Source organism: Pogonomyrmex barbatus, unplaced genomic scaffold (genome assembly GCF_055798465.1).
Source record: "Pogonomyrmex barbatus isolate J1 unplaced genomic scaffold, ASM5579846v1 scaffold17, whole genome shotgun sequence".
NCBI classification, from domain to species: Eukaryota; Metazoa; Arthropoda; class Insecta; order Hymenoptera; family Formicidae; genus Pogonomyrmex; species Pogonomyrmex barbatus.
The window spans coordinates 57,977-76,468 of NW_028297113.1; the positions used below are offsets into that span (position 1 = coordinate 57,977).

Genomic DNA, 18,492 nt, shown 5'->3' on the forward strand with positions numbered 1-18,492 from the left:
TAGTCGTAAGGAAGAGTTGGAAAAGGCGAGACGGGGGGGTACGTGTATGATTGATTGCGTGACACTTGTGTCACGTGATCCGTCGTATCGGTGGCTGTTCGATCGTTCGCCCGCATGTTCGATCGGATTGGCCTTCTCCTTCCCGCATGGATCGATACTTACCTACATGCTCTCCCTTGAATTTATGGCGTTCCTGGTGAGCTTTAACTTGCCGGATTGCCTTTTCCTCTTGTCCTGGGTCTCCTAGTCCGGGCTGTCGTCCTTGTGGGCGGCGAATTTTCGCCGCTGTCCTTGGATAGCAGTCCTTGGATCCTTTGAGTACTCTTGAAGTACCTGCAATAAGAATAAAAATGGGGATTAGTATTATTTAATTTTAATCTTAGTTCCGCAATAGGGTGGGTTCGGTACACGAACTTAGACTGAAATCGGCCCTAAAGTCATATTCTCTCGTGTTCGGGAGTCCATTCTTTATAAAGTCGTTGACGATTTTGGAAAGAGGTGGGTTTTTAATTGGTAGTGGCCATATGTGCTGAGCTCCAACACTACCTCGGGAGATCGGTTCCTCCCGAGGTGTACGTATTTTTTCCTTCTCGCAAAAAAAAAGACATTGTAATATAAGCAAAGTATATCTTTAAAAAATAATAATAGAAGTTAAAAAATAATAACAACAGAAGATAAAAAATAGATTTGGGAAAAAAATATATAAATAACATTTATTCTTGTATCAGTCATCTAAAGAGTATATAAATTTCTAACATATACTCGCTTAGCACAAGTCAGCACAGCCATCGGTTTCGTCAGCATAACGATATGAAGAGCACTTTACTCTTGAACGCAGCCCATCACGCATGCATTTTATATTAAAAATTCGCAAAGTAGGGGGCTAAAATGTAATTTTTTTTATTTTTTATGACATTTTTCACATTACAGTTTTAAAATTCGAGCACAATGTAGCACAAATCTAACATCATTCAGCACAACTCTCAAAATAAGTTATTTTTAAAAGTGGGGAGGTAACTTCTAATAGGTAGAAAACAAACAGAATTACAAATAAGAAGACAAGATGAGATGAATAGTTATACAGCCAATAAGTTTGTTGTTATTCGATGTTGATAATACTGCATATCTGAGTTGTGCTAGCCTACACAAGTCAGCACAACATTCAGTTTTGTCAGCATAACATGAAGGATACTTTACTCTTGAATGCGGCTCTTTGTGCATGCATTTTATGTTAAAAATTCGGGTTTATAGTTATTGGATGTTAATAATACTGCATATCAGAGTTGTGCTAATCCAGCACAAGTCGACACAACCTTCGGTTTTGTCAGCACAACGATATCAAAAATAAAGTGCCCTTCATATCGTTGTGCTGACCTCGTTGTGCTCAGATATGCAGTATTATCAACATCCAATAACTACCCGAATTTTTAAAATGCGTGCACGAAGGTCGCATTCAAGAATAAGATGTCCTTTATATCGTTGTGCTGACGAAACGGAGTGTGCTGATTTGTGCTGGACTAGCACAACTCAAATATGCAACAACATCGAGTAACTATAAATCCGAATTTTTAATATAAAATGCGTGCACGAAGGATCGCGTGAAGTGCCCTTCATATCGTTATGCTGACGAAACCGAAGGTTGTGCTGACTTGTACTAAGCGAGTATATGCTAGATATGCATTTATATGCTCTTTAGATGACTAATACAAGAATAAATGTCATTTATATGTTTTTTTTCTCAAATCTATTTTTTATCATAACTTCTATTGTTATTATTTTTTAAAGATAATACTTTGGCACAATGTTAGCACAACCTAGCACAACCTAGCACAATCGAGAAAATTTAAAAAATCGCAAAGTGGAGGGCTAGTTTAAAATGTCATTTTTTCCATTTTTTATGACATTTTTCACATTACGATTTTAAAGTTCGAGCACAATGTAGCACAAACCTAGCATAATTCAACACAATTCTCAAAATAAGTTATTTTTAAAAATGGGATCAGCTAACTTCTAATAGGTTCATTTTCTTCCTATATCCTAATGAGATCTTATCAATTAATGTAACTGTAGGATAATGGTCCGAACCCCATGTGTCATTCATCTGATAACATGTAATCCTATCCACACAACCAATTGGGCATAAACCTAAAAAGGTTACTTGGTCTTTGGCCTATATATTCTAATTTAGATAGAATGTTTTCATTAGCAAACCAATTCTTCTTCTACAAAGGACTCGTTCAATTTTTCTTTATTCTTGTCAGTATCATGACAACTAGAATTATATACATTAAAGTCTCCCAAATAGAAATTATCATATTCGTTATATTTTGTTTGAAAGAGTCCCTTCCATATTTGTTTACTTAATCTTATTCTTGGGTTTCTATAGATCGCAATCAATCCATCGCCGATCTGCATTCTTCGCCGACCTGCATCCATCGAGAGAATAAGACCATCTCTCTGGAGTACCCGTCCGGTGGGGATTCGAGAAAATATACATATATATATATATGTATATTGTAATATATGTATATGTGTGTATGTTATTGTATTGTTGACTTGTTGTTCTAAACACGTTATTGCGATAAATATCATCACATGCCTCGGTAGTCGAAAGGATAAGATGCCTGCCCGGTAAGCAGGAGATCCAGGTTCGATTCCTGGCTGAGGTGGTATTTTTTCGCAAAAATAATTACGAGTTTTCACGACTGGTTCGTGGTCGGACCCCGTCGTGACGCACACCCTCCCTTCTTATTTGGGGGATTAAATGTATATGTTGTAATTTTAATAATAATACCTAAACTATCTATAGAATGGTGAGGATTTTCACATTTTTAAGTGTGTCGAAATCTAAACTTTTGTGTACTATAATTGCCACACTCCCTCTTCTTGTTTATTTTTTATTTCTTTTTCATATATGTTCTACACTCTGAGAAATACGCCAATGTCTTCGTGGCTACTTTTATTTTCGCGACAATAATATCGTAGTCTTTAATGTGTTTTATCATTTCATTTTTTTTTAGTACTGAGTTCTCTGCAGTTCCAGAGTACAATGGATAATTTAAGCATTGTGAAATGCGATAAATGAAAGCAATGAAATCTAAGATACGTGCATAAATAAAAATATTGTCCCGGTCCGCGGGTGGGGTCCGTTTGACTACGTTGCAATTGACCAGCCACTTATAACAGAGGAAAACCTCTAAGATTGCTCTGAATAGCGATCAAACGAGACACTCCCCCGGTCCGCATTTGACAGAGTTATATTATCGGCAAATAGTGTTACTGTCGTAAAAATTAAAATTAAAATTAAACCTATAAATCTAAAAATCACAGAAAAAAACACGGTACTCATATATAGATTCCTTAAAAACATAAAATAAATATCATAGTTTCAAATTGTTACATTAAGTTGGTATACATATATGCGAATTAATTGCATAATGACATGAACTAAACAAAGAAAAAAGAAACAAAAAATTCAATTAGAAGAAGAATTTGAATAAAATTAATAGCAGACCCTAACCAACATAAAATTAAATATAAAATTAATGAAAACTTAAGATCAATATTAATTTTTTTTCCTTTTTCCAAGAATAAGCTAGTTTAGATTGTCTTGTTACTACTAATGTTACCTTTATATATTAGGAATCGTTTCAAGTAATAACCTTATAGATCTAAATCTCTTACCTTACTATTAAATATTTAGTTTTCTATATTTTGACTAGTAATTTATTTCTTAACTGTTATAACTACTTGCTTAATCTGCTCTGAATCTATTCCAATAGTTCTGCTTATTTAATTATATCGGTGATTCTTCTTTTCTCCTTCTCGTGTATCTTTATCCTTCTTCCTTGAATATACTTTTTATCCTTATCTCTAACTCTTTATCTCTATCTTCCTTAGATTGACTCACCATGGAACTTTTATTGTTTATTTTCTCTGGATTTCCAATGAAGTTGTTTAACATTGATTTTAATTTCCAATCCTTGTCAGCATAGTATAAGATTCTCGTTATCAATTCCTTAGCTTTCTCGTCGTTTCTCTTAAAGGTACTGGCTATGGATGTGCTGGCATTTTGTAATTCGTTCTCATCCTGATTATTATTAATTGACCTTAGTATCAGACCTCTTTTATCCTTAATGACTTTATATGCTTATTCTTTTAATTCGTACGTTATATGTCAACAATAGTAAGCGATAATCAAGAAACATCGGAGACGTTCGACCATCGCATAGCGCGTAAAGCGCGAGAAAATACAAAAATATTTCTATTTTCTTCTCACACTGTGTCGTGAACGTGAGAGAGAATAGTATTTCTATCCTCTTCTATCATCCCCAGGTGGCCGAAACGCCGAGCGCACATGTGCCTCGCCTTTGTGTGCGTATCACGCGTCTCTCCTCACAGTCGATCCTTCTAATCAAGGGAACATTCCGGCCTACTGATTTTGCTGAATTTTTATTAAAATATTGTATTGTAATGTAGATGTAACAACATATAGTAATATATTATTCGAAGATGATTTACTTTTCAATTATTGAGAAATTATGGTTGGAATTTGAGCACGCTCCATTAGTATTATTGCAGTAAAGCGTATGGCTAGGATTGACATGGCGTAATGATTTAGATGCTGCGCTGGAAATGCGGGTTCGCGTCCCAGTATTTTATAATCTTTTTTTCTTTTTTTTTACGTTAATCTTTTTTCTTGCAAAAAAAAATATTTAGTATTGGGTTGTCAAAAAAGTCATGACGTATTTTTTCTATGTTTTTCAAAGATCATTTATTCATATAAAGAACAAAGATAAATCAATGATATATTGTCCGTTTTGTTCGATAACCTAACTCGACTATCTTTCAGTGAGTTTCATAATTCCTCGTTCATAGAAGGACCTGTCTTTATCGGCGAAAAACTGAATAAGGTGCTGATTTATAACTTCATCTGAATTAATCGTTATACTATGCAAAGAGTTTTGAAGAGAGTGAAACAAGTGGAAGTCTGACGGCGCAAGATCAGGCGAGTATAATGAATGTGGTAACACATCTTATCAAAGCTCCAATAATTTTTGACGGGTGATCAAACTTGTGTATGGTCTCGCGTTGTCGTGATGGAACATAATTCCTTTACGATTAATGAGCTTTGGATGTTTCTGGATGATGGATTCGTTCAAACTGTCCAATTGCCGACAGTACACATTCGAATTGATTGTTTGGTTCCTTGGTAGGAGCTTGAAAAACACGACACCTTTAAAATCCCACCACACTGAGAACATAATCTTCCTCTGATGAATGTTTGCTTTTGAGGTCGTTTGAGGTGAATCACGTCAGGACCAAGACCGTTTGCGCATCACATTGTTGTAAACAATCCACTTTTTCACCAATCGCTTCAAAAAAGGATTGTTTTCCTCATGTTTAATAAGAGCATATCGCAGATGTTTATACGCGCCATCAAATGAACTTCTTTCATGAAGAATCCAAATATCGAGCTTGCTTACGTATTTGTTCCAGTTTTCTTCAGGTGGTCGTGAATGCTTGAATGATGAATATTCGATGTTTCTGCAATCTCTCATGTCGTCAAACGTGGATTTGACTCGATCAATGTCTTTATTTTATCGTCATCAACCTCGGTGAGCCTCCCTGACCGAAGAACATCGTTGAGGTCAAAATCACCAGCATGGAATTTCATGAACTATCGTTGACATTGACGTTCTTCGCTATAGAGCATTGTCGTAAAACTTTATGCAACTTTTCACAAGCTTGACGCGCGTTTTTCCCTTTACGGAAGTACAACAGTAATATAGCGAAAATGCACAGTTTGGTCTTCCATCTTCAACTTGTTATAAAATCTTCAAAATTCAACCAAATCGCTCAATTTTTTTTTTAGAATGAAGCTAGAATTGTCAACTATCAAATGACATAGCAATAACATAGATGCGAATAATTCTAGTACTTCCAAAAATAAACTAGCGCCATCTGTTACAAAAATGCGTTATGACTTTTCCGACAATCCAATACATTTAATAATACGGAAACTTTTTTATATTTTATTTTTATATTTTTTTATATTTCAACTTTTTTATTTTTATTTGTTTTTAATAAAAAAATAAAATGAACAGTGCTAATATGACAAATTTATACTTACATGTATGTATTTATATAGAAATGTATATACATTTATTGGTTTATTTATATACAAAATAAAACTTGTTTTATATCATATAAATATCTTGCCATCTATATAAATACATACATGTGCGTACGAATTATTAAAATGATTTGAAAGCTCATAGGAGAAGTAAATGGGAAAGTACGAAAGTATGCGAAATTTAGGAGATTAGATTCATATATGTGCAGAAATATGAGTGTATGTATACATAAATATATCTATGTATTCAAATGTGCATATGTGTGAATGTTCTCGTCGGAGTTCGCTCCAGTATCCTCTTAACGTCTTCTGAACCTAATTCTTTAAAAATTATACAAATTTTAATAAAACAATTTACAATTACAATTTTAATAAAAAAAAATTACAAGAAAGTGTAGAATATGTAATTATATATAATACATATAAAAATATAACAATAATAATATTATTATTATGATATATATATATATATATATATTTTATACGTACATATAAAAATGTATATGTACATATGAATATGAAAATATTGACACACACGCGCGCGCGCGCGCACACAATGTTAATGTTCATCAATATTTTACAACGAGAAAATTGCGCAAAGATAAATAAATATTTAATTATATAAGTATACTCTTGCTCCTTTCGGATTGTGGAAGTAGTACGAATTGTAAAACTAACACGGACATACACCGGAATGAGATTTTATCGGCAATGTCAGAAAATGGAACTCGCTACTTAGATCCAACATGCTAAAATGGAACTTGGGGCGCTAGTGTACGGAGGGTTTCGACGGTCCTACGAAAAAGGTCGCCGGAATGGCCGCTCCCAAAATTGTAACAGAAATTCGAAGGGGAAATCCCAGTTGCGCACAGAATAAATCGGACACAGCAGGTTGAATGGATCGGACACAAGTCCAAACGGACACAATAAAGAACGGACACAAGGTGGTTGAAATCGGACACAGTGCCAATCGGATAACCCCTCCCTTCTTATTCAGGGGCACGAGCCATGCTTGATGCAATCTCTCCTGTCGTGCTTCAGGAGGATTATTTGTATATTTACCAATGGCGTTGGAAGGTGTCGCCGCTGCAGTCCGACCTGCATCCATCGAGAGAATAGGACCATCATCTCTCTGGAGTCGTGGGTCGTGGGGATTCGAAAGAATACATGTATATATGTATATTGTAATATATATATATATATATATATATATATATATATATATGTGTATCATTGTATTGTTGACGTGTTATTCTAAACACGTTATTTGCGATAAATATCATCACATGCCTCGGTAGTCGAAAGGATAAGATGCCTGCCCGGTAAGCAGGAGATCCAGGTTCGATTCCTGGCTGAGGTGGTATTTTTTTCGCAAAATAATTACGAGTTTTCACGACTGGTTCGTGGTCGGGCCCCGCCGTAACGCACACCCTCCCTTCTTATTTGGGACAATCGGACACAGTGCCAATTGAACATAGTAGGAAATGGACGCACGGATAGTTAAATAAATAAAAGAATCTGGCAAAAAAATCTGGCGGCGATTTGTCTCGCAAACCGAGATATTAAGCGTTAAAGTTGACGACTTTTTTGCTTAGGAAATTTGTCATAGCGACGTAATGCAGCAAACTGTACATGTGTTGTGACTCTACGCATGATAAGGGGATTCGAGGAGCGAAGCCTCCGAACGGAGGTCGAGGGGGAGAAGCTCCCACTATTGCAGAACTAATTATGAAAACAATTAAAAAAATTATATTTGTAACAAAATGAAAAGATCAGCGAAAACTTCACACCCAATCTTTGCGTTGGGATCTTTGCTAATCTTTCTAGGATCTATCATTTTAGTATATGATAGACTTATCAATTTAATAAAGTGAAAGATTACGTTTTCATTCCCAAACCTTGCGTAGCGGTCTTTGTCAATTTTTCTAAGATCTATCATTTTATTAGGTGTACAAAAAAGTTCTGAGCTTTAGATTTCATACAACCGAAATAACAATTTAAATTTTATATATCTTCTCGCCCTTTGGCGGTTTTAAAGCGTTGACATTGGCCTTCTAAAAAGCCATACGATTTGGCGTTTGATGCACATCTCAAAAATCTCAAAAATCAGTAGTGTTCACGATGGCAATAACAAAAGAGCATATTCGATTTTCCATCCACTTCGTGTTTCATTTGAAGAAAAATGCTGCTGAAGCCATTGCAATGATTTGTGTTGCATATGAAGAGAACGCTGTAAATCATACTACATGTAAAAGATGGTATCAAAAATTTCGAAGGAGATTTCAGTCTTGAAGATGAACCGCATGCTGAACGCCCTCAAAAGATTGAAACGGACGAATTGCAAGCACTGCTGGATATAAACTCTGTGCAAACTGAAAAGAAGCTTGCAGAACAGCTTGGCGTTACGCAGCAAACCATTTCCGTACGTTTACATACGATGGGAAAGGTTCAGAAGAAAGGCAGATGGGTTCAGCATGAATTGTCCGAAGACAATAAAAATCGTCAGCGTGACACTGCACTCACTTTGCTTTCAAAGTTCCGGAAAAAAGATTTTCTGCACAAAATTATTACAGGCGATGAAAAGTGGATTCTTTATGATAACCCTAAACGTAGAAAATCATGAATTGACCCTGGTCAACCTTCGATATCGACGCTAAAGCCCAATATCCATGCCAAGAAAGTTTTGCTCTGTATCTGGTGGGATTGGAAAGGTGTGTTGTATTACGAGTTGTTACAACCGAGTGAAACAATCACGGCAGACCGCTAACAACAATTTACCAATTTGAGCGATGCATTAGAAGAAAAGAGGCCATTTACTGGTCAAGGACGTCGTAAAGTGATTTTGCTTCATAACAATGCTCGATCACATGTTGCGAAAGCAACTCAGGACCATATCTTTGCGTTAGGCTGGGAACTTCTCCCGCACGCGGCGTATAGCCCAGACATGGCGCCTTCCGATTACTACCTATTCCGATCGCTGCAGCATCATTTAGCTGATACACATTTCGTGAGATTTGAAGAGATACGAAAATGCATTGATGACTTTATCACTTCGAAGCCGGTGAGCTTCTATCGTCAAGGAATTCGCAAGCTACCCGAAAAATGGCAAAAGATCATTGATGCAAACGGGGAATATTTCGCTGATTAATATTTTTTTGTCTGTTTTTGAATAAAGATTGAATTTTACAAAAAAAAGCTAAGAACTTTTTTGTACACCTAATAGTAAGGCCAAAGATTGCATCTTGCCCTTCGAATATAGTAACACTTTTAACACTTTTTTAGGAAAACTATCACGATTGCAACTATCCGTGCGTCCATTTCCTACTGTGTCCGATTGGCACTGTGTCCGATTGGCACTGTGTCCGATTGGCACTGTGTCCGATTGGCACTGTGTCCGATTGGCACTGTGTCCGATTGGCACTGTGTCCGATTGGCACTGTATCCGATTGTTACTGTGTCCGATTGCAGCTACCATGTGTCCATTTTCTACTGCGTCCGATTAGTATTGTGTCCGATTTTCAATGTGTCCGATTTTCAATATGTCCGATTGCCACTGTGTCTGATTGCCATTGTATCCGATTTTCACTGTGTCCGATTTCAATCACTTTGTGTCCGTTTCTTATTGTACATATACATATATATATATATGTATATTGTAATATATGTATATGTGTGTACCAGGTGTATGCATAAGTTTTTTCCGGTTTAATTAAGAGATGTCGCCAGCGAAAAGTACGCAGCGTATTAATTTGACACATACATCATTTTGTTCGTCTGACATTTAAAACTACAAACACACACAAGTTGAGTCCGCCAAAAACTAGCGTCTTTGTTTTATCGTTCAGTGATCATGTCGAGTTTTGTGCCTGAAAAAGAACATTTGCGGCACGCATTGCTTTTTTTATTTAATCAAAAGAAAAAGGCTGTTGAAAGTCATCGTTGCTGGTAGAAACATATGGTGAACACGCTCCATCGATTAGAACATGTGAGACATGGTTTTGACAATTCAAAAGTGGTGATTTCAATGTGAAAGACAGTGAGCGCTCTGGTAGACCACAAAAATGCGAAGACGAGCAATTGCAGGAGTTATTGGATGATGACTCAACTCAAACTCAACGGCAATTAGCAGAAGCATTACATGTATCACAAGAAACAATCAGCAGACGTTTACGAGCAATGGGAAAGATCAATAAACTCGGTAAATGGGTCCTACACGATTTGAATGAACGTCAAATGGAAAATCGCAAAGTCACTTGTGAAATGCTGCTTCAACGCCACGAAAGGAAATCATTTTTGTATCGAATTGTGACGGGTTACGTAAAATAGATTTATTTTGAAAACCCGAAGCGAAAAAAATTGTGGCTTTCACCTGGCGAAGCCGGTTCATCAACACCAAGGCCAAATCGCTTCGGCAAGAAGACCATGCTCTGTGTCTGGTGGGACCAGAGCGGTATTATGTATTATGAACTCTTGAAGCCCGGCGAAACCGTTAATACACAACGCAATCGCCAACAAATGGTTAATTTAAACCACGCATTAATCGAAAGACGACCGGAATGGGCCAGAAGACATGGCAAAGTGATTTTGTTACACGACAATGCGCCGTCTCACACAGCAAAACCAGTGAAAGACACCTTGAAATCGCTTGGATGGGACATTCTTCCGCACCCGCCGTACTCCCCAAACCTGGCGCCATCTGACTATCACCTCTTCGCATCAATGGGGCACGCGCTCGCAGAGCAGCACTTCAGCAATTTCGAGGAAGTTGGAAAATGGCTCGACGAATGGTTTGCCGCAAAAGACAATCAGTTTTTCTGGCATGGTATTCATAAATTATCTGAAAGATGGGCGAAATGTGTAGAAGCCGATGGCCAATATTTTGAATAAAAAAAAAATTAATTTCCTTTGAAAATTACGTGTCTTTTTTTATTAAAAAACCGGAAAAAACTTATGCATACACCTGGTATGTCATTGTATTGTTGACTTGTTGTTCTAAACACGTTATTGCGATAAATATCATCACATGCCTCGGTAGTCGAAAGGATAAGATGCCTGCTCGGTAAGCAAGAGATCCAGGTTCGATTCCTGGCTGAGGTAGTATTTTTTCGCAAAAATAATTACGAGTTTTCACGACTGGTTCGTGGTCGGGCCCTGTCGTGACGCACACCCTCCTTTCTTATTGTGTCCGTTTGGACCTATGTCCGATTCAATCTGCTGTGTCTGATTCTGTGCGCAACTGGGACTCACTTGCGCGAACTTAACTTTTTGAACGCGGTGCCGAAAGTGATCATCGTGGCTTTTGGTGCCGAGGATTGCTGTTCCTGACTCGTGGTTGGTGTGTCTTCTTCCATTGGCAGGTAAGCTGGCTTCAGGCGTTCGACAGATAAAACATCATGTTAACGTTCTGTCTGTTGATATGGATTGTGTATAACTTCTCGTTAATGCGCTTTATTTTGTGCGGTCCAGTGTACGGCGACTGGAATGGCACCGTGTCGTCTTGGACAAAAACGTGCGTGGTGTCTTCCAGTCTGTGATGCACAAAAGGTGTCATCCGGATGACTTGTCGGTTGTATCCTAAGATCTCGCAAGTGTCTTCGTTGTGCGGAGATGAACGTCTCAATGTCGTTCGAATGAACTTCGTCTTTTAGCAGTTCACCGGGTATCCTAAGAGATGTGCCAAACACCAATTCTGCTGGTGAGTATTTAGATCCTGCTTGTAACTGGTGCGTAGTCCTAACATCACAATCCAGAGTGTGCTAACCAGTTGTGTGTATTTCTTCTGCAGATGATGGCAATCTTTAACGTGCAGTGCGTTCTATCAGTCCATTCGAAGCCGGGTGGTATGGCGAAGTTCTCGTCTTGGTGGACCCCAGCAGCTTGGCAGGTGCTTGGAAGAGGCTGCCTTCAAACTGTCGGCCCCGATTGGTGATGATGACGGCTGGAGTTCCATAGTGAGCAATCCAGTTGTCCACAAATGCTGCTGCCACCGTCTGAGCGTTGATGTTGGGTAGTGGAATAGCTTCAGGTCATCTGGAAAATTTATCGATTAAGGTAAGACAATATCGATAATTTTTTACCTCTGGAAGTGAACCGATAATATCAAGAAGGATTTGATAAAAATGGCTGTCTGACGTTAGAATCTTTTTAGGTAACAGATGATTATGCCGCTGGATCTTGCTTCGTTGGTATTGTAGAATGCGTGCCCAGCGCCTGATGTCACGATCCGCATTTGGCCAGATGAACGCTTTTAGCGTATCTGTTGGCTGGTTGACGTGCCGCTGATGCCGTGTATCATTCCGTGCACTGTCGAAGATGCGCTTAGTCTTCGGAACATACGGTCGTATGGTGCCTCTTGAACAGTCGCAAAATAAAGATAATACAATCCTAGAATCGTTAGCTCCTTGAGTTCCAATGATGTTTCATCTCTATGTAATTGTTGCAATTTTTCGTCATTAGTCTGATATTCTGCTAACTCCTCCGTGGTAACGATGACAAGAGTGTGGACTGCATCGACGTGCGAAAGTGCATCTGTAATTGTATTTTCCTCGCCAGATGCACAATGTCTGTGGTAAATTATGCAATCAAATCCAGCTGGCGTGCTTGTCGTGCTTTCTCTAGTCACTGTTGGAAAGCGTACGTGAGTATGAGAATACGGCTTGTGGTCCGTCTTGATGACAACGCGTTGGCCTTGGATGATTTCCTTGAAGTGTTTGACGGCTTCGTAAACTGCCAGTAGCTTCCTGTCGAACGTGCTGTACTTCTTCTGCGCCGAGTTTCTTTGAAAAAAATGCTATCGGTTGTTGTCTGCCATTGTCGATTTGCTCTAAAACAGTTCCGATTGCAGTGTCTGACGCAGGTGACCGTCATCAGGAAGAGTGGCGATGTCTCGGTGGGATGTGTGAGAAGCGTGGCTTGCATCAATTCTGTCTTGCAATCCTCAAATGCCTTGATACTCTCATCACTCCAAGGTACTGGTTTCTTGTCATTTCTCCTGCAATCTTTTAATAATTCGTTTAATGATGCCTGATGCTTTGCTGCATTTTTTAAATGGCGTCGGTAATAGTTCACCATATCCAAGAATCTGCAGAATTGAATCATTGTCTAATGCCGAGGAAAATTTGCGATGGCTTTGACTTTGTGCTGGAACGGCCTCGTTCCTTCCGGAGTGACTTCAGTCGAGGAATTCAACGCTGCTCTGGCTGAAAACGCACTTGCTTGGATTGATACCTGAATTTTGTAGTCGTCGGAAAACCTATCGAAGCTGTTCACGATATTCTAATTCGTTTCTCGATGCTACCAGGATGTCGTCCACAGAAGCAAAATTCGAGATCTTAGAGGATGCTGTTCATCAATTGCTGGAATATTTGAGTGGCATTGCGCAACCTGAATGGCATAGTAAAAAACTCGAATAGCCCGAATGGCGACAGTAACCGCTGTCTTTGATATATTCTCTTCATTTCACAGGCACCTGGTGATACGCGTAGATTAGATCGATCGTGCTAAAGATTCGCTTACCGTGCAAGTTGGCCACCAGATCGGATGTGTGAAAGCGGATAGCTATCTGGTGTCATGATAGTATTCAAGGCCCGATAGTCGCCACAAGTCTCCAAACGCCATTCTTCTTTGGAGCCATGTGAAGCGGGGTTGCCCAAGGACTGCGTGAGTAGCGGCAAATTCCAAGCTCCATCAGATGCTGAAATTCCGCCTTTGCAATGCGGAGTTTTTCAGATGGCAGTCTGCGAGGTTTGCTGGCAATGAGAGATCCCTTCGTCTCAATGTGATGACATATTCCATGCTTGCCTGTTGTTGCCTGCGATAACTACGTGATGGCCGGAAAGTCTCGCAGAATGCAATGATGCTCGGATATCTAGTCCAGCATCTTGATAGTCACATTGCGAATTGACTGCGAAAATCTTGGGACGCTAAGGTGCTTAGTGCGCTTGTCTATGATACGTCTACTCTCCAGATCGACCACTAATCTATGTGCTTTCAGAAGGTCGGCTCTGATGACTGCCCGAGGAATGTTGGCCACGGTGAAGCGCCATGTGATCGGCCAATGCAGACCCAGATCGAGGCTGAGCAGCTTGTCATCATAAGTTTGTATCTGCGACCATTTACCGCATACAAATAAAATGTTGCAACAGATTGAACTTACCTCTGCAGCGAGAGATAGGAATGAAACATCCGTTCCGGTATCAAGAAAAAACTTCAACCCCGTTGTCCTGTCAGCAATGTGAAGTCTGAGCGAAAGACCATAGCCGTTCTCTGTGACTCTTACGTCGGACGACCGTAGCCGTTTCCCGCGTCATTCTGCTTGCTACACAGTGCTCTATAGTTGAAGGCACGGTCACCAAAACGTACATGGTAATAGCAGAAGCCGAATGACGACTGGTCACTCTTGTTGAACGACGGAATCGCCGACTTCGGCTGCGTAATCGGCGATTTCGTCCTCGTGGATGCTCCAAGCGTTCCAGTTTAGCGGAAAGCTGTGCCATCTGTTTAATAAGTTCGCAAATAGCTTCTTCTGTAACTCCGGATGGCCGCGATACTTGTATCGTGGCGGCATGCTCTACATTTGCTGGATAGTCTGTTATTTTGTTAGTGCACTCGGCTAACTTCTTCAACGAGTTGAGATGAGCCGAAGATGAGCAGGAGTTCCTGTACACCTGTGGGTAGCTGCTGTAGCCACAAGGTTCTTAGTAGCTCATCCGAAACGTGACCACCAGCCAGCGCTTTCATTTTCCTCAACAGCTTCATATTGCCTAACTCTACGCCCATCAGCAAGGTCCGCAGTGGCTTCTCTTCGGAGTCGGTGAGGCGAGTTATGAAAACGCGTTTAATATTCTCATATTTTTCTGTTTCAGGCAATTTCTCGAGGACGTCCGCAATGATGTCGAGGTTTCCTCGTCCAGGTGACGAGGTACAGCGTTGTACTTCTGCTTATCAAACCGCATTCGATACGTACTGAACTCGCAGTCTAAGTGCACGGATCAGAGTCTCGAACAATTTCGTCAGAAGGCAGGTAATTTCACATAATGAAACTCAGCGGGGAAATGTTCTGGAAAGTTCGATGGCTGATGCAAGAATGTTCTCTGCAGAGTCTCCTGAGCGAAGCCTTCTTCTGGGTCGTGAGGCACGGAGATAGACAGAGGATTTCGTCCCTGCGAACCCGAAGGGGTATGAGGAAGGGACATTTCTTAAAAAAAGGAAAGAAAAGAAGAAGAAAGAAAGAAGCCTTTGTATTGGTTTCGAACTCGACCGTTACTCCGACCTTCAACAATCACGTCGGGGTCACCGATCAATTTCTCGATGTGGTGGATTCATCGCTTGGCCACGCGAGAATATGAATGTGAAGGAAAAGAGGAGTCGAGGTGGAGGCAGTAAGGTATGTATTGAGCTTCACACGATTTACTATATAATGTACAAGTGTATTCTAGAAATATATCACAATGGTATCACAGCTGACTGATTGACAATTCTATTTCAGGAATTGAGCGTGACTGTGTCTCTCCTTCTTTCTCATCATCTCCTCTCTCTCACGTCCCTCATTGGCAGGCATCGTCACGCGCTGATTGGCTGCGCGGCTCGTCCGTCGATGTCGCTACAAAATATATATCTATTTCATTTTAGTACATTGAATGTATATATATATATATATATATACTACTTCTTCTTTTTTTCTAACTTATTATTTATATGCTAGCATCATATTTAAGATATAAATTAAATAAAAATAATATAAATATGATATAAATACGTAGCTAATAGTGAAAAATACTCTATAGATAATATAAAATATAAATATCAAATATGAAATATAAAAGTAAAAAAATAATTTAAAAAATATACATAAAAATATATAAATATTGATTAATAAAAAAAACTATATTATATTATTAACTTTGGTAAAAAAATTGTATAAAATATGAAAAAAATATTCAATATAAGGAATAGTATATAAAATAAACATATGTATTGAATATTATTACTTTAAAATAAAAAGATAAATATATATTTTTTAAATTTATAAGATTTAAAAAATACAGTTGTAGTGTTTCTAATTATCGCGCCCACGAAGAGTCCGTGCTCAGTTCGCTGGATTATGTCGCTATGACAGATTTCCTAGTCAAAAATGTCAACTTTAACGCTTAATATCTCGGTTCGCGAGACAGACCGCCGCGTTTTTTTGCCAGATTCTTTTATCTATTTAACTATTCATGCGTCCATTTCCTACTATGTTCGATTGGCACTGTGTCCGATTGACACTATGCCTTTGTAGCTACCGTGTGTCCATTTCCTATCCGATCAGAACTGTCCGATTTTCAATGTATCCGATTGCCATTGTGTCCGATTTTCACTGTGTCCGATTTCAGTTACCTTGTGTCCGTTCCTTATTGTGTCCGTTTGGATCTGTGTCCGATCCATTCAATTTGCTGTATCCGATTTATTCTGTGCGCAACTAGGACTCATTCTGTTTATCTCGTGGCGTGTCTCAAATACTCTTGTAGCATTATATTTCTCGACATTGTGATATTTTGCTTGTGATATTTTTTTTATATAAGAATAAGTTAATCGCGGAATAGCCTCATCCGGTACGTCGCTCACAGGTCCGATACTTTATAATAATTACGCTAAATTTCTCGAACAATTATAAATATACTTATATATATATATATGCGATTACGTTAAATATAATGTCCATTTATTTTTAGAATAAGAACAAATAATAATTTTCAAATAACATTCTTTTAAATTTTCAATATTCTAAATTTATAATAAAAAAATCTAATAATAAAAAAAGTGGAGAATAGTATTAATCTGTATAAATCTTTGTCCGTCATATTTTACATACCAAATATACTGTATTATATTTATATGTACCTGTATAAATCTTTACAGATTAACTATTCTCCAAAGAGAAAATAACTCTTTATTCTTTATTAGTTCACTTCATTTTCTCTCATTAATTACTATTTTCTGAACAATAAATTAATCAATATTCAATATTCACTCAATACTGAACACTCCTATTTATTTTCTTTAACACGCCTTAACAGAATAAACTCTTTACGATTTCATTTCTATATATATATATATATATATATATATATATATATATATATATATATATATATATATTAGGTGTACAAAAAAGTTCTGAGCTTTTTTATGTAAAATTCAATCTTTATTCAAAAACAAACAAAAAAATATTAATCAACGAAATATTTCCCGTTTGCATCAACGACCTTTTGCCATCTTTCGGGTAGCTTGCGAATTTCTTGATGATAGAAGCTCACCGGCTTCGAAGCGATAAAGTCATCAATGCATTTTCATATCTCTACAAATCTTACGAAATGTGTATCAGCCAAATGATGCTGCAGCGACCGGAATAGGTAGTAATCGAAAGGCGCCATGTCTGGGCTATACGCCGCGTGCGGGAGAAGTTCCCAACCTAACGCAAAGATATGGTCCTGAGTCGCTTTCGCAACATGTGGTCAAGCATTGTCATGAAGCAAGACTACTTTACGACGTCCTTGGCCAGTAAATGGCCTCTTTTCTTCTAATGCATAGCTCAAATTGGTCAATTGTTGTTGGTAGCGGTTTGCCGTGATTGTTTCACCCGGTTGTAACAACTCGTAATACACTCGTAATACAACACACTTTTCCAATCCCACCAGATACAGAGCAAAACCTTCTTGGCGTGGATATTGGGCTTTGGCATCGATGTCGAAGGTTGACTAGAGGTCAACCCATGACTTTCTACGTTTAGGGTTATCATAAAGAATCCACTTTTCATCGCCTGTAATGATTTTGTGCAGAAAATCTTTTTTCCGGAACTTTGAAAGCAAAGTGAGTGCAGTGTCACGCCGACGATTTTTGTTGTTTTCGGACAATTCATGCGGAACCCATCTGCCTTCCTTCTGAACCTTTCCCATCGTATGTAAACATACGGAAATGGTTTGCTGCGTAACGCCAAGCTGTTCTGCAAGCTCCTTTTCAGTTTGCGCAGAGTTTATATCCAGCAGTGCTTGCAATTCGTCCGTGCAATTCATCCGTTTCAATCTTTTGAGGGTGTCCAGCACGCGATTCATCTTCAAGACTGAAATCTCCTTGGCGAAATTTTTGATACCATCTTTTACATGTAGTATGACTTACAGCGTTCTCTCCATATGCAGCACAAATCATTGCAGTGGCTTCAGCAGCATTTTTCTTCAGATGAAACGCGAAGTAGATGGAAAATCGAATATGCTTTTTTGTTATTGCCATCATGAACACTACTGATTTTTGAGGTTATGTGCATCAAACGCCAAATCGTATAGCATTTTAGAAGGCCAAATGTTAACGCTTTAAAACCG

At 38.5% G+C, this 18,492-nt stretch overlaps 1 long non-coding RNA gene across 1 annotated transcript; it reads right to left on the reverse strand.

Moving 5' to 3' along the window:
• Positions 1-15,543: 15,543 nt before the first annotated feature.
• LOC148937025 (uncharacterized) lies at positions 15,544-18,409 on the reverse strand. The gene is made up of 2 exons (XR_016138766.1): positions 16,514-18,409; positions 15,544-15,737 (listed from the first exon to the last, which is right to left on the reverse strand). It is a non-coding gene; the product is annotated as an uncharacterized LOC148937025 (long non-coding RNA).
• Between the last annotated feature and the right edge of the window lie 83 nt (positions 18,410-18,492).